At 47.5% G+C, this 22781-nt stretch overlaps 1 protein-coding gene across 18 annotated transcripts in view; it reads right to left on the reverse strand.

The window, feature by feature from the left end:
- The window catches only part of MYO9B (myosin IXB), a 90555-nt gene that overhangs the window by 53159 nt on the left and 14615 nt on the right, over positions 1-22781 (reverse strand). The window lies entirely within an intron of this gene.

A 22781-nucleotide genomic window follows, 5' to 3' on the forward strand; every position in this document is an offset into this window, starting at 1 on the left:
TACCAGTGCGGGGCCTGGTGACCTCACGCGTCTGGTATGTGGTCTCAGCACATTGCAACTTTTCAAAGCCGATCTAAAAATATCCGGTTGGTGCTATTATACATCCGAGGAGGAGGAAACGCTGGCTTGGTGCTCACTTCGAGGGGAGCTATTGTGTAGCTGCTCCCAGGGCTGGCCAAGGACACTTGCATGGTTCTATGCACAAGGGTCGCTGGGGTGCTAGGTGGATCATGTGAGGCTGGGGGAAAACGGGGGGAGGGGGGGGAAAGTGGGAACCGGGTGCCAGCAATGATGTGATGTTATCTGGCCTTGGGTCTGGGGAGGCCACATGTTAATGCCATCTGCCCACCAGGCCAGAAAACCCAGAGCCATGGCAAAACACTGCGAGAAAGGTCTCTACTTTCTCAGAAATACATTTTCCCCTTTCATAATATAAAATACACGTTTCTAACATAAGTGTGAACTTTGGAAAAAGGTATATAGAGCCATACTAAAAGTTTACCCAATAGAAGAAAAAAACATAACGAGATGACCCTATAAGTCAATCCTGCCCCGTCACGGTATCTAGGTAAAAGGAACAAAGAAGCTGCAGCCACTTTCCTTTGACAGAAGCAGAGCAGGCCTGGCCCAGGGGGGCGCTGTGTGCCTGCTAGGTGGCCTCCACCTGCCAGGGATGCTGAAAATGGGGCAGGGGATGTCTGGCCTTCCAACTGCCCTTGTGTTTGAGGTTCTTCTTTTGACCCCAAAACGGTTTTCAAATGGAAGAAATTCAGGGTTGAACATCCTACTTAGCCAGAAATTTCTAGAAGGTGCATATTCTATGTAAACAGGATGGTTCTTCAGTTGGGATGCAGGAAGAATGGTGATGATAGCATCGTACAATGACTACGGCATGTACCAGCCCCACACCTGGCCCTCTGTGGGCTTCCCATTCTTCCTTCTCCTTGCAGTCCTCTAAGAAACAAACAGCAGTGCCACCCCCATTTTAGATGAGGAAGCTGGGTGCAGGGGTTAGCTGACCTCCCCAAAGTCTGAGAGCAGGTGGTTGATGCGGCCCTCCCTACGCTTGAATCCAGCACTCCACACCTAGCCCCACTCCCTGCCTGTTAGGCTCTCAGTCCCTGAAGCCTGGGCTCCTTCTTCAGACCCATTCTCAGTGCTTGAAGTCAGGCAAACTGGCCTGGGACTTTTTTGGGTACCTGTCCACACTGGCCCAAGCCCTCTGACTTCACATCATCCAACACGAAACCGAATAAGCCTTGAGACAGGCCGCATTAGGCAAACAGTGTTTTGCTTCCAGATGTCAGAACCCACAGCTGTGAGGAATGAACTTAAAAGGCAGTCACATTTGCCCATCTTCCATGCCGACAGGTGAGCCCTGGGTCAGAGTACCCTGGAGAGAGGTTGCCCAGCCTTGCCATCCAGGTGGTCACCCTTTCAGCCAGGCTGTAGTGGCCAGACCTAGAATAACATTGCCTTCAGATTTACCTATGTCCATCCTTTCTCGGAGGAAAGTTCCCTGTCATTCCTGTTGCTTAGTCTAGGTTGTGGGATTGGCCTTCTGTTTTTCTGATCTTCTAGCCACAGGGTCCTCACTTCCCAAGTGTTTATGGTTGACATGCGGTCTCACTCATCCATTCATTCACTTGATAACAATTTATTGACCAGCTGCTGTGTGCCTGGCACCATTCTAGCCTCAGAGACTCTACCTTTCTTGAGAGGCTCCAACAGGGATGTCCTGCAGGTCCACTTCAGCCAAGACTGGATGTCACTGCCTCTGGGAGCCTCCTCAACCCACCCAGGCAGGGGGGGTTGCCTGCCACTTCCTGTGGCCTTGATGCTACCCCATCATATCTAATGCCACCTTTGGGTGAAGCCTCCATTTCCCCCTCAGACCATGAGCAATGGAGGAATTTAGAATCTCTTGTATCTGTTCAGGACCAGGCACCAAGTTGGAAGAGCGACTGGTGTTGCCAGGAGAAGCTGAGATTGGTAAAGGAACACTGGCAAATATTAGGCCAGTGATGGAGCATAAAGGTGGGGCTGACAGAGGGAGTGATCCATCCACTATTGTCTGTTCCCTGTCCAGCCAGGTGGGGAGAATGAGATACCCCACAGCAAATGGAAGCTGGTGCTGGCATGGTGGCCTTACCGCTTGGAACCCAAGTTATTCTCCCAAGTGTTCTCCATGTTCCTGGGTACCTTTCTACATAAAAGAGTGCTTGGCCCAAGCCCACTGATAGGTGGTGCCCATCTGGGGACATGGACGATAGACCCTGCAGGAGGAGGCCTGAGAGGTGTCCCACGGCTGTGCCAGTTCTGCATGGAGCAAGGAGCTCTGTGGGCAATGGCCCTGTCTAGATGGCCCATGGTCCAAGGAGCCTGGAAGATCTGCTTCACCTTGTCTGCTGAACAAACAGTCTCAGGAGATCGAGTCAGGGCTGGGGCTTTCCTGTGTGGGAATGCCAGGAAATAACCCCTGTCCTTCGTGGGAGGGCTGGAAGCATAAGCCTACTGTCAGCTGTGTTAATTGGGGCTAACTGGTTTCAGATTCCTCTCCTGTAATATTAGGGAGAAAACCCCTGCCTCCCAGAGCTGAGGATGCGATGACTGATTCAGGGGCCAGCAAACTTGTTTTGTGAAATGCCAAGTAATAACATTTGGGCTCTGTTGCAACAGCTCAACTCTGCCGTAGTAGGATGAAGCAGCCACAGATATCTATACACAATGAACAGGGCTGCGTGGAGGATGCTCTCCTGATGTGGGGGGCTAGTGGGACAGGGTGAGAGGCAGTCTTAAACACTGACTTTTATGGCGGTTGACAAATGATGGCCAGCTGACTTGTTTCTGTATGGCTATGAGCTAAAAATGGTTTTGACATTTTTAAATGCCTGAAAAAAAAATCAAAAGACTATTTCATGACGTGTAAATGATATGAAATTTAGCTTTCAGTGTCCATGAATAATATTTTGTTGGCATACAGCCACGTCTGCTTACATATGGTCTGCGTCTGCTTTTGACTAAACTGCAGAGTTGAGTTGTCGTTGTGTTGGAGACTGGTCCGGCTGAAAATACTGACCCTCAATCAGGCTGTTTATAGAAAAATTACGCCTCCTTCTCCCCACAGGGCCAGGGCAGTGCCGGTGCTGGGAGAAGACACTGACACTCAGACACATGATGGATGAGCATGAGTGGGTCTGAGTGTCACACAGGCCGACTGGTCTCTCCTGGAGCACAGCTGGAACACTGAGGAGGAGATGAGACAGAGAAGCCTGCTCCCTGCAAGCTGGAGAGGGCAGGCGGTGGGGAAGTGAGAAGCACAGCTCATTTGCTTTCCACAGAGCTGGCGTGGAGGGAGCATTAGGTTTTGGAGGGGGCGGCCTGTTCTAGAAAGGGAAGGACAAGGATGCAGGGCAGGAAGTGGAGGAGTCCCCCTCTCCAACCTCAAGGCTCCCCGATTCATAGATGAAGAAATGGAAGATCTCCTAGGCCTGGCTGACACCCAGCTTCTGGCTTAGTTCTGTTTTCTTCTGGTTGCCTGTGGGGTTTGGGACACCCAGCAGGCTCTTGACAGCCAGTGGCTAGATGGATGGACAGGTGAAAGCATGGACAGACAGATGGACTGCAGGCATGTGCAGAGAGCCAAGTGATGATGGGAAATGATGCTCACTCACCTAGTGCCCCCAGTTCTTAATAGGATCTGTTACTCTTATCCAGAATGGTACCAACTATCAGACACAGACAGACAGAAACACTGAAAACACAGCAAGTGCTCCTGGGGCAAGGACAAGGCCCTTTGAAACAGATCCCCACCAAGGGCCAAAGTTTTAAGACAAACTGTGCCAGGGGTGAGGGTTAGGGGGAAGTAGGGCAGGGGAATCTTTTCTTTTTTTGGGGGGGCGGGAAGGGAATCTTAAAAAAAAAAAAGGCAGCCCTGGCCCAGTTAGCTCAGTCAGTTGGAGCATCATCCTAAGACACCAAGGGTGCAGGTTCAATTCCTGGCCAGGGCACATATGGGAAGCAACCAGTGAATGCAAAACTTGGTAGAACAACAAACGAGTGCTTCCCTCCCTCCCTCTCTCTCACTCTCATCCTTTCCTCTGTCTTTCTAGATGCAATCAATTTAAAAAAAGAAAGCATATATAAAACAAGTTAATGTAGCTCATATTTCCCTAAATTTTGGTTTATGTTATGATAAAACCACATGCTAGATCACAGAAGGAATAAAAAACAGATCAAGCTTTGAGGAGTGGGTCCTGCTTGGTTCTTACTGCATCCAACATATTTGAGGAATGCATCAAGATCCTTGAGGGCTCACACTGACACCCAAATCATTCTCTTTGGGGTTTGCTTGGTTCTTTTTCTCAAGTTTCTGAGTTGTAAAATTAATATACAACTTTCATTTGTTCATATTTATGGATACTATGGCAATGAAATGTCCTTTCATTACTGTTTTAAATACATTCTGTGGATTCTAATAATAATATTGGTTTTGTCACTGACTTTTAGAAAATCTGTAATTTTGGTCTTTAGATCCCCTTTCATACAAGAATTAAGAGAAGCTTACTTTTTCTTTTTAAAAAATTTTCCATGTGGAAGGGTCTTTAAAAGAATTAATTTTTAGTTTCATCACATTGTTAAGAATGTGGCTTGTATTACTTTTACTTTTAGAAGTTATAGGTGCTTTCTCTGTGACCTTATAAGGAATGAGTTTTGTGAATGTTCTGTGAATACTTAAGGTTTACTCTCATACCAAACTGGAGGGTTTGCAATACGGCCACATGATCTGCCTCAAGCACACTGTTTGGCCATCTTACATCCTTGCCTTCTGCTGTCCACTCAACCAGCTTTGTGCTGTACAGGGTGGGACAAAAGTAGGCTTATAGTTGTGAAAACATGAAACAGTTTATTCTTGTATTATTACTTATTACTTATTTTTATTTTTCATATGAACTGTAAATCTTTTGCCCCACTTTCTATGTTTGTATCTGTTTCTCCTGGTAAATCTATAATTTCCCCTTTGTCAAGGCAGTGGCTATGTTGTTTGATGCATATATATTGAAACTATTGTACCCTGACTATAAATTGAGGCTTTTGGCATTATGACAAATCTCTTTGTCACGTGTAAAGCTCATCGGCCTAATTTCTACCTTCTCCATGTCAAAATTACAGCTCTGCTTCTCTGTTTCTACCCGCTTGTTCCATCCGTGCCTATCCTTTTATTTTTAGTTTCTGGAACTACTTCAGCTTAGGTGTGTCTTGTTCATAAGGTGAGATGTTGAACTTTGCTTTCAAGCCAAGCTGAATATTTTCTCCTTTTAATAGGTGGATTGTGCCCATTTAAACTTAGTAGCACATGGACTCATTCCCTCCATCATTAGCTCCCTACCTCACTATTTGTGAGTGTGGCTGAGCAATTGGAGGCTGGAGCAATTTTCCAGGCCATTTTTGATGACTTCTTAAAACCTTGCACCCTTTGCAAGACTTTCAACCTCACTTTGCAACTGATTTGCATTCAGGAGAGAGGACTCACCAAGTCTGGTGGACAGAGAGGAATGAGCTGAGCGGGAAATGTGAGTTAAGGGCTCATTCTATAAGTGGGTGGCTCATTATAAAATCTTTCCTCTTAGGATGACGTTTACTTCCCTACACAATTCCCATATTGCAGGGACTCCAGTGCCGATAATAAGAAGAGCAAGGCCTTCTGGTATATTCTGTGTAGCAAAACCAAGCATTTGCATTCATGAGAAAAGGGAAGCTCCCTGGATGGGCTGCAGAGAGTCTCTGGTATTCAGAGCATCCCTCCACCTTCCTTGCAGGTGCTCCAGTTTCTTTCTACTCCTTGGGGAGGGGGTCACCCAGTATACCTAGGACTGGCAAATCTGTCATCCTGGGGCTCCTTGCCCCTTTCTCCTATGAGTCACCACTACCAAGTAGCTCTGGTGGTTGGGGTGAAGGAGAGAAAATGTTGAGAACCCAAGTGGGGTATGTGGGGGTTTGTTAAAGATACAGTCTTGGGTCCCCTCCCAGACTTGTAGAATTTCTGGAAATGCTGAGAAATCTAAATTCTTAAAACCAGAGATGGAGGGGTTCTTCTGATTCCTGGAAGGGTGAGAACTGTTGCTATAAGGTTTACTATGGGTGTGAATTATCTTTGGGAAGAAATAAAGCACAAGGATGTCTACTTACACCAATCCCTCTTTCTTGAACATCTGAAGTAGGAGTCAAGACAAACAAAGCATGGACAAAGAGTTTTGTTCTTGGTATACTTATTTAATCAGACTGCTTTCCTAACTCTTAACTCTGAGAGATGGGAAACTTTCATACTCCAGGACCTCACTGAGATCGGCCCCTCCTCACATGCACCCCAACCCCAGGCAGGTCCAATCCCTGTTTGCCTTGCTCTGCCAAGCACAGTAAGGTGGAGGGTTGAAGGAGGAGAAACCAGGACCTGTGATGACACGGAAATAGGCACAGGAGAAGAAATTATTGCTGAGAGCTTGCCTCTTGGCTTTGCATTCTCATAGTCCTGAGAAGCAAGGGCTTGTCTGAGCATTAGACAGGTAGGAAAACTGAGCTCAGACGCCTAAGTCAACTTCCTGGCAGGGGACTGCACTGCATCCTGATAAGCCCAGCCAGGAAACTAGCGTTCTGGACACTACTGTGGCTGTAGAATACTATTACTTATATATATCATTGGGGCTGCATGGCCAGAGCCCAGGCGACAGTGAAAAACATTTCAGAGAAAAAAACAACAGCATATGGTGACAGCAAGGAAAGACCAAAGACCACTGGAGATGGTGCTGCTGACTGAAATGGGGAAGCAGGAGAAGGCTGAGGTGCATTAGGTCCAAGTTCAGTTTGCCATGACCTTACCTGCCTGAGATTTGCTTTACATGCCTCACTGAGGTAGTGGAAGCTTGTCTAAGGTGGAGGTCCACGAACCTGCCGACTAAATCTGGCTTGACACCTTTTTAAAAGAAATAAATAAACTTTTTAGATTTACAGGAAAGTTGTAAGAATATTACAGGAAATTCCTGTATATCCAACATTCAGTCTTCTATTGTTAACATGATGGTGATGCCAATTCTGATTGATACATTATTATTAACTAACTCTATAAGAATGTCCTCAGTTTTTCCCAATGTTCTTACTTTTTGAGGCCTTGACAGTGTTGAGGATGGTTGGGTATTTTGTAAAATGTCTGTTAAATTGGGTCCATGTTTCTTCCTGCTGCCTGCTTTGTAAATAAAGTTTTTTTAAAATGTTTATTTTATTGATTTTAGAGAAATGAAGGGAAAGAGATAGAGAGAAGGGCAGGAACACTGATCTGTTCCTATATGGGCCCTGACTGGGGATCAAACTGGCAACCTCTACTCTTTGGAACGATGCTCTAACCCAGTGATTTTCAACCTTTTTTGAGCCGCGGCACATTTTTTAAATTTACAAAATCCTGGGGCACACCACCTACCAAAATGACAATCTAACACAGTACATATTATACATATAGTTAATAATATAGTTTCTAAATGTATTTATTTATACTCACTTAGTGTGAAACGTGGGCCTGTTTCGATGAACACAAAAGGGATATCCTGGCAGGAATGGTAGAAAGACACACACGAAGCTCTTTCTCAACAGTTCTCAGTCTCTCTCTGTTTTTAGTTTTTATCTCAGTCAAGCTTGAGAAGCTCAGCTCACATAGATATGTGGTTGAAAACGGGAGCAATGTCAAAATAGCTTTGTTGGCCAGAATGGGGAACTCCTTGGCAACAGATAACCAAAAACTGTCCAAAGGAAGATCAGCAAACTTTAGCTTTAAAGTTAGATAACATTGTGATGCATTGTATATCACCCTCTGCGGGGGCCTCTTTTAAAAAGAAAAAGGTCAAATATCTATATACACCATCAGGATAGACATAACCAGCTGAGGCTGAGGCTTCATCTAGTGGTGGCAACATTTACCTCCAGTCCTGACCAGGATTAGAAATTGGGACCATGGGGAGGAGTAGCAGCTTCAACTACTCCCCGTGACCACACAATGACAAGTGTGTGGCAGCCCGAGTGGGGACCTTCCTGGGTGTGGATGAGAGGCGGCCTACTATTGGTTCATCGCTAGTGGTAGGGATGAATCCTAGAAGGTGATTGGTCAGTGAGCATTCCTTGTGCCTCCACTCTTCCTGTTGCTGATAGCTGGAGGGATTGTGAGGGGAATGTCTATGTTCGGATGGAGGCGGCTGGTGGGCCAGATAAATAGCCTCCGCGGGCCGTATCTGGCACGTGGGCCGTAGTCTGGGGACCCATGTTTAATTTCCCCACGGCACACTGGTTGAAAAACACTGCTCTAACCAACTGAGCTATCTGGCTAGGGCTGTAAATGAAGTTTTTGTTTGTTTTTTCAGAGGAAGGGAGATAGTGAGAGACTTGGGCAGGTGCCCCAACTGGGATCCACCCACCAGCAACACTCCTCTGGGGCCAATGCTGGAATCACCTGCTGAAATCAACCCAGTTATTTATTTATTTATTTTTTAAAAGACCACTTTATTTTTTAAAATGGGTTTTTAAAAAGTTTTTATTTTATTTTATTTTTATTCATTTTAGAAAGGAGAGAGAAAGAGAGAAGAGAGAGAGAAGGGGGGAGGAGCAGGAAGCATCAACTCCCATATGTGCCTTGACCAGGCAAGCCCAGGGTTTTGAACCGGCGACCTCAGCATTTCCAGGTTGACGCTTTATCCACTGTGCCACCACAGGTCAGGCGAAAAGACCACTTTATTTTTTAATCTTTTTTTATTTATTCATTTTTAGAGAGGAGAGGAGAGAGAGAGAGAGAGAGAGAGAGAGAGGAGGGAGGAGCAGGAAGCATCAACTCCCATATATGCCTTGACCAGACAAGTGCAGGGTTTTGAACCAGCGATCTCAGTGTTCTCAGGTCAACGCTTTATCCACTGCGCCACCAGAGGTTAGGCCAACCCAGTTATTTTTAGCGCCTGAGGCTGCAGGGTTTGGAACAACCAAGCTATCCTCAGCGCCTGGGGCTGATGCTCAAACCAATACAGCCACTGGCTGTGAGAAGTGAAGAAGGGGAGAAGGGGAAGAGAAGCAGATGGTCACTTCTCTTGTGTTCCCTGACTGGGAATTGAACCCAGGACATCCATATGTTGGGCCTACACTCTATCCACTAAGCAAACTGGTCAGGGCCATAAATGAAGTTTTAATGGCACACAGCCCTATCCATTCACTATGTACAGTTAGTGGCTGCTTTTGCACTACGGTGAATAGTTGAGTAGATGGAGAGAGAACTGGGTTGTTGCAACAGAGACTGTATGGCCCTAAAATCCAGAAACACTAATAATGTAGCCCTTTACATAAACAGTTTGCAGATCCCTGGGCTAAGCTACTTTATAAGGGATTCCACTTAAACTGTTAATCCAGGATATGTAGCTCAAGAGTGACCACTGTAAACTACGCTAGCTAATTTTCTTTCTTTCTTTTTTTTTTTTAAGTAAGAGGAGGGGAGTTAGAGAGACAGATTCCCACATGCGCCCTGACTGGGATCCACCCGGCAACCCATCTGGGCCAATTCTCAAATCAACCAAGCTATCCTCAGTGCCTGGGGCTGATGCTCAAACCAACTGAGCCACTGGCTGCCAGAAGGGAAGAGGGAGAGAAGGGGGAGAGGGCAGGGAAGGAAAGCAGATGGTGGCTTCTTATGTGTGCCCTGACCGGGATTGAACCTGAGACATTCACACATTAGGCTGACGCTCTATCCATTGAGCAAACTGGCCAGGGCCACTCTAGCTAATTTTATCATTCAACCATAAGAGTTTCCTCAAGGAGCATAATGAATTGCCTCAAGGGGGCTTCCATTGAAGAAAATAGTGATGTTCAATATACATGGGTTAGATCAAACTTTTTTTTTTTTTACAGAGAGTCAGAGAGAGGGATAGATAGGGACAGACAGGAATGAAGAGAGATGAGAAGCATCAATCATCAATTTTTCGTTGTGACACCTTAGTTGTTCATTGATTGCTTTCTCATATGTGCCTTGACCGTGAGCCTTCAGCAGACCGAGTAACCCCTTGCTCAAGCCAGTGACCTTGGGTCCAAGCTGGTGAGCTTTGCTCAAACCAGATGAGCCCGCGCTTAAGCTGGTGACCTCGGGGTCTCAAACCTGGGTCCTCCGCATCCCAGTCCGACACTCTATCCACTGCGCCACCACCTGGTCAGGTAGATCAAACATTTTGAAGACACTTGCCACCTTTGTTGGAGAAATTCCAGCTATGGTTTGTTTATTCCTTAGGAACAGGGCTCAGGTCTGACCCCAAGCTAGTCCCATGTCCCATTGGTAGAGTAGGGGTTCCAGGTGGGCTCCAAGAGATGGTGCTCAGGGGCACTGAAGAGGCAAGAGCGACAGGACCAGCTCTAGAAAAGCTAGGCTTCTGTCTGCCAATACAGCACATCTGACAGAATTTGATTGAAACTTGCATGCTTTATAACCCTCTCTTCTCTAGCTACTGACTGCAGCAAGACACAAGCTCTATGGGAAGGAATCTAAAAGCTAAATATGGTGGGTCCCAACAGGGAGCATTCCAGATGGAGAGTGTTCCAGATGTGTAAAGCCCCCTCTGCATTTGTTTCAAATGTTCTAAAGTTCACATAACATAACATTTATCATTTTGACCATTTTAATGCACAATTTGGTGACATTCAGTACACTCACTATGTTGTGCAACTGTCACCTCTATCTAGTTCCAGAACATTTCATCACCCCAAAAGGAAACCCTGTACCCATAACCAGTCACTCCTTGTTCTTCTGTCCAGAGCTCCCGGCAGCCACTAATCTGCTTTCTGTCTCTATGGAATCATAGAACACACAGCCTTTGGTGTCTGGCTTCTCTCATTCAGCATGTTTTCGAGTTTTATCCATATGGTTGCCTGTGTCAGTGCCTCATTCCTTTTCATGGCTGAGTAATCGCCATTGTATTTATTCTGCTTTGAAAATAGAGAGTAAGAGCAGAAGTCTGTTTGCCTTGTGGGTCACTCCATCTTCCTTGGGTTAAGGGAGCCAAGGCTGGTGCTGACCATAGCCCAGGAGGACCACTGGACCCAAAGGCCCTAAGATAACCCCAAAGGTTGGGGTAAAGTGCCCCTGGCCCCCTGTTTTCAGGTGGATGTAATTCTCTTTCACATTCCATCATGAATCTACTTCAGGCCGTGCTTCTTTGGAGGCCCCTCCCTGGTGTCTACCATTCTCTTTATGGAGCAGCTCTGGAATGGGAATGGACGCCTACCCACTCACAGGAGGACTGCCCTGGGATCCCCACAAGGTGTGTCCCCCTCCCTTGGTATCACTGTGATCTCATCTCAGCACTCACTCACTCCTGCTCCTCCACAGCTGCTGAGCTAGGCTAGCTGGCTATAAGAAACAAATGGTCCATGAATACCAAATGGCCCTTCAGAACCTAAGAGTATAGAGTGACAGGAGACACGTTGTGTGCTGGCTTTGCTGGCCACAGGACATTACAGATTTCTCCTAGCAAGGCCTTGGGGCAGGGCTTAGCTAGATGATAGTGGTAAGAGTATTTCAGACTAGGGAGCAACATATGCACAGAGGTCCTGGAGCAGGAGAGATCAGGAGTTAGAGCACAGAGGTTAACTTGCTACAGGTCACACAGACATAGATAGGCAGCTGAGCTGGAATGCTTGGTCCCACTCCTGACTTCTAGCAGGGGCAGCTGTTGGCTCTGAGGTCCTGCAGGTGATAAACAATGGTGGGAGGTGCCTGGTCACATGCTGAGGGTCAAGAATCAGTTCAGGTACTTTGGCAGAATTGGAGCTCTTCCCTTAGGGGCTGTGTGTCCTTGTCATCTTCTCTCTCCCCTGCCCACAATCTCACCAAGATTCACCAATGACTAGGTCTGTCCAAGTTATGGGAACTATGTGGTTCCCTGTACTCTGACCAGAGCCCCAGGCCAGATTTTCAACTGCACATCCTAAAAGCACCTAAACTAGAGGAAGTTTCTCAGCCTTGTCACCGCTGGCATTTTTTGGGCTGGATCAACCTTTGCAGAGGGGGCTGCCCTCTGCATTGTAGAATGTTGAGCAGCCCCCCAGCCTCTGCCCACTAGATGCCAGTCTCTAGATGGTGCCAATGTCCCCTGGGGGAAAAATCACCCCTGGATCAGAACTAAGCCTTATATTCAGTTAAAATCAGCTGCCCTGGAAATCCCTGTGTGGCCAGGAAAGGCTAAACGGGACTCCAAATTCTCATGCGTTGCTGTGACTCACTCTGCCATAAAGGGGTGATGATAACATCTAGTCCTTCTTTAGGAGCCCACCTTATGGAAAGCTCTGGGCCTGGGCATCTGAGGAAAAAGGATCCCTTTTCCTGTCCTGGAGCAGCTGGTCAGTAGCCACAAGCCACGGCCATAGGGCTGGGCAGGTGACTGTGAGCCTCTTAGCCCCTTAGCATTTCCCAAAGATAAGTCACCTCCAATCAAGGCCTAGGGTACCTAATGTCTTGATGGGTGGCTGACTGACACAGAAGGAAACTTCAGAGGCAGCCCCAGTGACTCTGGGGACAGGGCACTGGAACCACTTCATCCTGGATAACAGCTAGAAAACAAATGAGCCACCAGAGCCTGTGGTCACTCACTGCCTGGCCTTCTTCCTGCACCAAACAGTGAGGCAGATGTAGCTGATAAACGAACAGACATCCCTACCCACAGCCCAGCCCTGGTGCAGCAAATATCCAGAACATTTAGAAAGGGCGGTGACTGGGAAAGGGGTGTCCCAGGCCTGAGTGATACTTTGCCTTTTAATCAACTCTTTCTGCAAATTCCAAGGAGGCCTTTCCGATGCCTAAAATATACACCATAATTTTACTCTTCTCTTAGATGTAGCATTCCCTAAAATATAACTTCCCCCTTTGTCTAAAATAGCCTTAGATCACTGCAAAGCATCAGGGCTCTGTGCTTTCACACAGCAGGCCAGAAAGGCAGCCTCCAAGCTCTGCAGGGCCTAGGAGGGGCAGGAAACGCTGCTGGCCCTGCTTTTTGGATGGCCACCCCTTGCCTGGTACTCCCAGGAGCCTCTTGACATCCAATCCTCTATGTACCCTCCATGAAAACCCTCTCATCCATCTGTATGCCCTCCTGCTCTGGTGTGGCCCCAGTTTTCAGCTAGGTTGTCTGTCACCTGGTCTGTTCCCTACTTCTGATACAGGTGGCTCCTAAAGATGCTCCCTTAGTTTTCTTCATCTTGCGACATCCTTGAGGTAAGAGAAATACCCGTGCCTAGTGGTTTGTCTTAGGCACTGAGGTTGGGAATGCTGCCACCTCCACCTGGGGCCATGCGCAGCTTGTCCTCATGCTCCTTTCTCTGGCTGAATAAGCCCCCCACCTGTGAGCTCCAGAACCTCCTCCTGTCCACACATCCAGCACCACAAATGCCAGCTTCCTTTGAGGGTGCTGTGACTCTGGGTGTGCCTTTTGGCCTGGTCCTGTCAGCCCCAGCCTCTGCCAGCAGCTCATGGAGGATCCAAAGGTTTGTGGGAGAGGAATCCAAAAGGACTGGAGTCTGGCTTGGTGTCCTCATCCTGCTGTGCCCCTGGCAGACTGTGTTGCCACATAATAAGGATGCAGGTGGCCTCAGGACCCAGGACGCACTCAGAACCCTCAGAGGGCCTTCCATGAAGGTGCAAGATGTGAAGGAGCCCCCACACAACCCCTGCTGCCCTCAGCCAGAGCTGTAAAAACGCTCCTAGCTGCCTGTGGGACACAGAGCTAGTGAGCCCTACACAGAGCCGAAAGGTGGAGCCCGCCCTGCCAGGATCTCAAGGGACATCTACATTACAGTCCTCCTTTCCAGTCCATCCAAAATTGCTTTAAGACTCTATGACCCTGACACCAATTCCGATGGGTGGTTATTTCCCCCACACCAAGCAGTTCTCTGACACCAGCTGGGTTTCCTACAATTCAACTCAATTCTGATACGATCTATTGATCTACTGGGAGACAGTGTCGGATCCCACAGGTTAAGGGCCCAGTTCCATAAGACTGCCCTCCACACCCCCTTCAGATGCCAATTGCATGTCCAAGTTGTAACCTGTGCTTTTGACCAACTGTCTATAAATCAAAGGTTCCCATGACCCTCTCCTTGGGTTCTATTAATTTGTTGAAGCAGCTCACAGAACTCAGGAAACCAGTTTACTTACTAGACCACCAGTTTATTGTAAAAGGATAAAACTTAGGAACAGCCAAAAGGAAAAGATACATAGGGCAAGATATGGGGAAGAGGCAAGGAGCCCCCATGTCCTCTCTGGACTCATCAACCTCCTAATGCCTCTACGTGTTCACCAATACAGAAGTTCTCTGAACTCCCTTCATTTTGGGATTTTCTGGAGGCTTCATTACATAGGCATGAGTGTTTAAATCATTGACTGTAGGCTACTGAGTCAATTTATAGCCTCTCTACCTTCCCTGCAGGTCAGGGAATGGGACTGAAAATTCCAATCCTAAGCCTGACCTGTGGTGGCACAATGGATAAAGTGTCGACCTGGAAATGCTGAGGTTGCCGGTTCAAAACCCTGGGCTTGCCTGGTCAAGGCACATATGGGAGTTGATGCTTCCAGCTCCTCCCCCTTCTCTCTCTCTTTCTCTCTCTCTCTGTCTTTCCCTGTCCTCTCTAAAATGAATAAATAAAAAAAAAAAATTTAAAAAAAAAAAAAAAAAAAAAAAAAAGAAAATTCCAATCCTCTAATCACATGGTTGGTTCTCCTGAGAACCACACTCCATCCTTAGGTGCTTCCCAAAACATTAACATAACAAAAGACACCTTTCTCACTCTTTCCACTTAGGAAATTCTAAGCATTTTAGGAGCTATGAACCCCCCAAATAGGACCCTGAACCCCCCAAAATATCTATAAGCCACAATATCACAGACCCTTGTGGGTAGATGTTTATGGATATGTGTGTCTATCTGTGGCACACCAGTGCCATATATGCAGAAAGATATGAAGTGGCAATACAGGTCATCTGGAATGAGGATGGGAATCTGCTCTCCTTACATTTAGGAAAGTAGAGCTCAGTAGAAGCTGAGAAGAATGATTGTAGAAACTAACTATGAAATGATCTAGTTCTATGTGTACTTAAAGGTATGAGGGCTTAGCAAACCTTTCCCGCAAAGCTGGGTGGTATATATTTTCAGCTTTGTAGGTCATATGGAGTCTGTCACAACTGCTCTGCTTTGCCACTGTGGCCTGAAAGTGACCACAGACAATATGTAATGACGAGTGCCAAAAAAACATTATAGAAACAGGCAGATTTAACTTGTGGGCTGTAATTTGCCAATCCCTGGTATGTACAAAAAGAAATCAGACCTCAAATAAGAAAAAAGACAATAAAAACAAAGGAAACATTATATGAAAAAAAAAACAACAACAACAGGAAAAAGCAGAGAAGAGCACGCAGGCGGAACCAAAAGCGATAATAAAATGTGTCACATTTTTGCCGAAGTTCAGTGGATAACCATGTGTGTTCCCCAGCAGCAAAACTACCACAGTGGTCCTGGTTTGTTTCCTGTTGGGGAGATGCTTACAGGAGAGCAGTTGAACCACAGTCAACACCTGGCATTAGGTTCAGAAAGCCATCCCAGGAGGACAGGGGTGGTAGTGATGGGGATACAAAATTCCAGGGCAAAAGAACCAGCACTAACTGCATCAGAAAACCACTAAACTAAATGTGCTTTTGTTACATTTGTCTGCAGATAACCTGTAGGAAGGGTGTGACTTTTCAGCTCTGGGGGTCCTCAAATTGGCCACTGTATTTTTGGGTATTGACAAGCAACTATTAAAATACTATTTTAAGAGTAGCTCAGTTCTCCTGGAAGACCAAACTTGAATGGGAAAGCAGGTCTTTGCATGCAAGTGTGCTTCATCAGTGATGGCAAAGACACTGGGACATTTCTGGTTGTGAGTGGGCAGTGACTATTCTGTTGGCTGTGGCTGGCCCGGGTGTGGGGCTAGGGTACTAGACAACATCAGTCACCTCTTCCAGGGAGTTAATGAGAATATCAGTTGAGACAGCTCCCTGGCCTGCCTGCCACCACAAGATGCAAGGGACAGTACTAAATACAGCCGGAGTGATGTGTAACAACAGCAAGATGTTACCAAAAACCCACTAAGAGTATTTAGGCACAGAACATAGAACACCTGTTAAACTGAAATCAGTCTTTGCATGCAGTTGGCCTGAAACTTATTCTCAAATGGTATAATCTGCCCCTCTAGGGACACTTGCCGATGTCTGGGGACATTTTTGGTTGTTACAACTGGGGAGGGAGGTGCTACTGGCACCTCGCAGGTAGAGGCTAGGGGTGCCAGAGGAAAAACCCATCCATCGATGCCCAGATGTTGGTGGTGTGGAAGCATGGCCTTTGTCTCTGTGTTTTTCTGTCTGTAAGGCCTTAGGTCAATATGAAACTTTATTCATCCTTCAGTTCTTTGTGCAATTTGCCTGCCACTGTCCCCTTCCTGACCCGAGGCACCCCACACTGCTTGTCAAACATACTGGGAAGGCCACACCGGGGCTGAAGCAGCCAGAGATTCTATTCTTCACCCAGTGCAGCCATCCGGGTGGGGGCCATCTCCCTCGTGGGCTTTCAATAGCCAGACTCCAGGACACACAGCACTTTCTCCTCCCATCCCTGTACCACCCTATCTCCCCACAGTGTCCATTCTCTTGGAATTTCATTCTAGGTTCTCACTCTCCCTCCCATGTCAATGGGTAATCCTGATGTTCCTATTGCTGAACTTCTAGCCAGCCACCAGGCTTGACCACTGGCCAGGGGGTAGGGGACAATTTCTGAAAGCAGACTGGTGGTTACCAGGGGCTGCAGGGAGAGGAAATAGGGTGAGTGGCTGAGTGGCTTTGCCTGTATGCCCCACAAAACTGGGCAGTGGTTGGCCTATCAGTGCCCTTTTGGGAGGGAAGGATATGATCTGGGTAGGTGTCCATGAGGGCATAGGTCAAGGTGGATGATGACATGGTTCTGGTGATTTGCTTAGGCTGGGGCCCTGGTGCTGATGAAGAGTAGTGTGGGAATAGACCCAGCAGCCTGACAGGTGGAGGGGGTCCAGGGGCAGTGTGGGGTCATGTGAGACTGGGTCTGTGGGGCCCTGGGGGGGATGAGTTGGTGCTCAGATTCCAGTCCCAAGACAGGATCCTCTGGGGCCTCCAAAGGCAGGCTCAAGGCAGCAGCAAGCTCCAGGACCCCCTGGGTCCTATGTCTCACTATCCCAGGTCACCAGACTCCTATGGGTGCGCAGAGCAGCTCAATGCGTCACCCTCAGCCTCCTCTCTCTGTGTGGGCAGGGGAACAGCAGCTACACGAAGGCCCTGAACTCTAGCACACAGTAGCCTCTGGCCGCTTGGGAAAGCAGCCTACCAGCAAGGATCCTCATTTCATTTCTGCTTTCGAAATTAAAACCCTGTGTGCATTTGTGAATGCTGGTGGCACTTGTTACAGTTCAGGAGAGACAAAGAGAACCCAGGCTTTAAGACCTCCATGCTCAGCCTTGATGCTAAAGTCTGCAGCCAAGTAAGAGGCACATGTCCTGGGAGCATTTTGTTGCCAGTACAGTGGCCAATGCCATGGACTGCTGCCTTTGGAAGGGCAAGGTTCTCTAAGGGCACCTGGAATGGGTAATGGACCCCAGTGCCCTATAAGGAAGACTCTGGACTGTTCACTGCTCTTGTGAACCTGCCATCTGCACTTCAAGTGTTTCTGAGCTCAGGCAAGTCCCACATACATGTTGTGTTTGGGGTGGGGGCGGGTCAGAGGGCAGGCTGCAGTGTGCTGAGCACAGCCAAGTGACATCGTGTGAAACTGTGACAGTAGCAGTTAACTGCAGCAGGCAACAAATCAGCTGATTGGAACCAGCTTTCCACAGTGCCCCCTTCCTGTTTTCTGGTTAGAATTGCACAGTGAGGCTGCAACCCACGTCCGGGGCTGGGGGTGGGGGGTGGGGGGGTGGAGCCTGGTGACACCCAAACCTCAAAACTACTCAACTTCTCCTTTCGTGGAGCTGTAAAAAATCCCAGAGACTGCCAGTGGTGCTGATCTTTGGCTGAGGTGAGAGAGGAAATCTTTCACGAAGATGCAGGGAGATACCATGAACTCAAGCTTGTGCTCCAACTGGCTTCCAATCGTGATCTAGCTGGGGCTGCCTGTAGTGTGGCCTGGAAAACCCAGACTGGAGTGGGTTGACTTGTGCACCCCCCCCACAAATATGTCCAATTCCTGATCCCTGGAACCTGTGAATGGGTCCTTATTTGGACATATATCCTTTGCAGATATAATTAGGATAAGGATCTAAAGGTAAAATCATCCTGGATTTAGAGTGAGCCCTAAATCCAATGACAGTGTCCTTAAAAGAGAAAGGAGAAGAGCAACACAGAGACAGATGGGAAGAAGACCATGTGGAGACAGAGGAAGATACTGAAGTACTGCGGCCACGAGCTGAGTAATGCCAAAGGGTTGCTGGAAACTCCCAGAAGCCAAGAGAGAGTCTGGGACCCACTGTTCCTCATAGCCTCCAGAAGGAGCCAACCCTGGTCATGTCTTGATTTCAGACTTCTGGTTCCCTGAACTGTGAGAATAAATTCCTGTTGTTTTAGGCCTCTCAGTTTGTGATACTTTTGACAGCAGCCCCAGGACACTTGAACACCAGTGTGACTCTCTGCAGCTCTGTTTCCTCATCTTTAAAACAAGCAGAGCTGTTGTGAGGGCTCAGAGAGATGACAGATGGAAACTGGCATGTGAAGCCTGGCACCCAAGTGGGTCCAAAGGCCAATAACAAATTATTCTTATTATTAGAAAGTGGCTCTTGGCTTAGCTCAGAAGGGCTGGCACCTGAAACAAACAGTGATTGGGTCTCGTGGGATCACAAGCTGTGACTCTAAGACAGCTGTTCTCACCCAGGGGAGATTCTGCCCCTAGAAGACACTTGGTGATGTCTGAGTACATTTTTGGTTGTCATAACTGGGGGGAGCGGTTTCTACTGGTACTTGATAGGTGGAGGCCAGGGCTGCTGCTCAACACCCTGCAGTGCAGAGGACAGTCCCAACACAGAGAATGACCTGGCTCTGGACACCAGTAGTGCCTCAACCAGTAAGTCCAGCTCTAAATTAAAACAACCATCCCTTTCTGAAAGGTCGCCCCAGGAAGCATGTTTATGGCTGTGATGCATTTGGCTCAAGCCAGTTTTGGAAGCTGTCATAGGCACCGCCCTCCAGCAGATCCTAACCACCAGGAAAATTTGGCCTTGCCGGCTCTTGCTAAGGCTCGAGGGAGGAAGCCAGGCGAGGTCAGAGGCATCTGACTCACAGGGTGCAGAGGCCTGCCATGGAGGATGACTAACAGCCCTCTAAGAATATGCCAGGATCCCTTGGGACAACTGAAGGGGAGGAGTAGGAGGCCGGAGGGAGACACTGAGGGCCTCCAGGATGACTGCTGAGCTAGGGTGGCCCTCAGGGAAGAAGGCACTAGACACTACCAGCTGTCAGAGGAGGCTGTGAGCTGACTTGTGTCCCCAAAAAGACACGTCCACATCCTGACCTAGCACCTATGAACATAGCCTAATTTGGAAATGGGGTCATTGCTGACATAATTAGGATGAGGACATCCTGGATTAGGGTGGGTCCTAATTCTAATGACTGGTGTCTTTATAAGAAAATAAGGCAATGTGATGTGGCCACAAGCCAAAGAATGCCTGGAGCTCCCAGAAACTAGAAGAGAAAAGGAAAGGTCCTCCTAGTGCCTCAGAGGGAGCATGGCCTTGCCAACACCTGGATTTAAGATTTCTGGCCTTCAGAGCTGCGAGAAAGTGCAGTTGGCTCCTTGAATCCATGGGGTTTGCATCCATAGATTCAACCGAGGCTCAAAAATATTAGAGAAAAAAATTCTAGAAAGTTCCAAAATACAAAACCTGAATTTGCCAGGTTCTGAGTACTATGCTGAATCCACACAAATGAAGTGATATACAGGCATACCTGACTGTAGCCTACATGCAAAGATAGGTTATTTGCAACTACTATGCCATTTTATATAAGGAACTAAAGCATCCTGAAATTTTGGTATCCATGGGGGTCCTGGAATCAATCCCCTACGGATACTGAGGGACAACTGTAAACTCCTGTTTTTTTTGTTTATAATTTTATTTTATTTAATTAATTAATTAATTTATTTATTTTTACAGGGACAGAGAGAGAGTCAGAGAGAGGAATAGATAGGGAGAGACAGACAGGAATGGAGATGAGAAGCATCAATCATTAGTTTTTTGTTGCGACACCTTAGTTGTTCATTGATTGCTTTCTCATATGTGCCTTGACCATGGGGCTGCAGCAGACCGAGTAACCCCTTGCTTGAGCCAGAGACCTTGGGTCTAAGCTGGTGAGTTTTGCTCAAGCCAGATGAGCCCGCGCTCAAGCTGGCGACATTGGGGTCTCGAACCTGGGTCCTCTGCATCCCAGTCCGATGCTCTATCCACTGCGCCAACACAGGTGAGGCTAAACTCCTGTTGTTTGAAGCACCCCTGTCTATGGTACTTGGTTACAGCAGTCACAGGAACCTCATCCAGGTGCCCTGGATGGTCCTTAGCTAGAAAAGAAAACTATACCGATGCCAATCCTGCCTCCTCACCATGTCCTATTTAGACCTTTGGGCTCAGCGTCCTCACCAAGCATGGTCACACCCACTTGCCTGCCTGGTTCCATGATGGGTGAATGACCACTTGGCAAAATGCTCCATTTGGTAAACACTAGGTCTGTCCTCTCGGTCACATCCTTAATTTCTACTGTCATTGACCGCCTGCACCATTTTATTCAGGACTGTGGTGCCAGGCACCAATGCACTGGCCTAGAATACCTGCCATGGTCCCAGATCCTTTCTGGGAGGACAGTGGGACCACTGGCTTTATTGCAACTGAGTTTCAGAGCTAGGATGAAGCCAAATAAACCTGGGACACCCTCCTTGGCTCAATGTCACACAAGGCCTTTCCCATGGCCCACAAGCCATGAATGATGTGCCTATCATCTCTCTGTCCCCACTGCCTTGTACTCTACCCCTCACTTACCCAACTCTGGCCCTTTCCTATGCCATCCAGAGCCCTTGCCTGTCTTCCAACACAGCAGGCATGGTCTAGCCTCCTGCCTCTGCACTGGCTGTGCTTCCTCCCGCATGGTTCACCCCTCTTTCCAGGACCCTTCCAGCATTACTTTCTTCCTCAGGCCTGCAGGCTGTTCTTATTGGCTCCCAGCTCTGATACGAGGCCTGTTGTTTATTTCTCTGTCTGCCTTCTTGTCATTGGGATAACAGTTCTGCTCACGCAGGCCTTTGTGTCTGTTTTGGCCACTACATAGCCTAGTGCCTATAATGGTGCCTGGCACAAGGCATATATGCAGAGTAAATGGGCAATCAAAATAGAGGAGGGAATGCACACAGGGTACATATTATTAAAGAGAAAGTGACAATTCTGTGGCTGGGTTCCTCAATAGTTTTTAAAACATTTACATAAAAACGACAATCTTAACATTATGTATATAGGTGAAGACAGACACAGGCTACTCATGTCGGCATAGAGTCAGGCCATGTAGCCCCAGTGAATTTCTTGCTGCTGATCTCCGAGATAATCAGGGAGGAAGAGGAACTGAAATGTATTCAGCAGGCGCAGCCTAGATGTGATTTCAGTGAAGGTGCACAGCAGCCCTCCAAGGCAGCTGCATTAGTCCCTCAGCTTGGGGGGACTGGCAGAAGATGGAGATCAACACTCCAAGGTAGGCGAGGCCATATCCCCAAGGAGAGGGTCTGGTTCCTGTGGAAGGACAGGCTATGGCACACCAGTTAAAAAGGTGTTAACTGGCCAATGAGGTCTAAAACAAAAGCCACAAAAAGACATAGAGGAATCAATCTTACATGGTATTACTGAGTGAAAGAAACTAATCTTGAAAAGGCAAAAGGATGGAGCAGGAGTTTGCCAGGAGTCTGGGGGAGAGAAGGATGAACAGGGGGAGCTGGGGGATTTTTAAGGCAGGGGAACTCCTCTGTATGATACTGTAACAGCAAATATGTAACACTGTACATTTGTCCAAACTCATAGAGTGTACAAAACAGTGAACCCTAAAATATACTGTGGACTTTAGCTAATAATATGTCAATATTAGCTTATCAATTGTAACAAATACAACACACAATGATGGGAGCAAGTATGGGGAGGGAAGGGGACGTATGGGAATTCTGTGCTATCTGCTCAGAATTGCTAGAATCCTAAAACTGCTCTAAGAAATACAACTTAATTATATTGAATAAAATTAAATACTTAAGATTAAAAATACTTATATATAATTATTATAAAATCTTATTTTAAAAAATGAAGAATCCTTGCTGCCAAACCCAGAGTTGCCGACCTCTGGGCCCATACATCACTCCGGCCCTCACCAGGTGATGATGGTTAGGCTATGTTCTGAAATGTGGATGCCTGTCTTAAGAACCCGAGAATGAAGAACAGTGTGTGGTCATTTCTGCTGCCTCTGCATCCAGAGGGCTTATCCACAGCAACACATCGATGGCTTCCATGAGGTTCGGCCATGGGATACTGGACAGAAGGTGGAGGGTGTTTCTTTCCCAGCTTACTGGACCCCCTCCCCGTGCCGACCAGTTCCCCAGCCCCCAGGTCTGCACTATGCTCACTGGCTTTCTCCCACAGCACAGCCCCACTGGAAACGTGC

Source organism: Saccopteryx bilineata, chromosome 1 (assembly GCF_036850765.1).
Source record: "Saccopteryx bilineata isolate mSacBil1 chromosome 1, mSacBil1_pri_phased_curated, whole genome shotgun sequence".
Taxonomy (NCBI): domain Eukaryota; kingdom Metazoa; phylum Chordata; class Mammalia; order Chiroptera; family Emballonuridae; genus Saccopteryx; species Saccopteryx bilineata.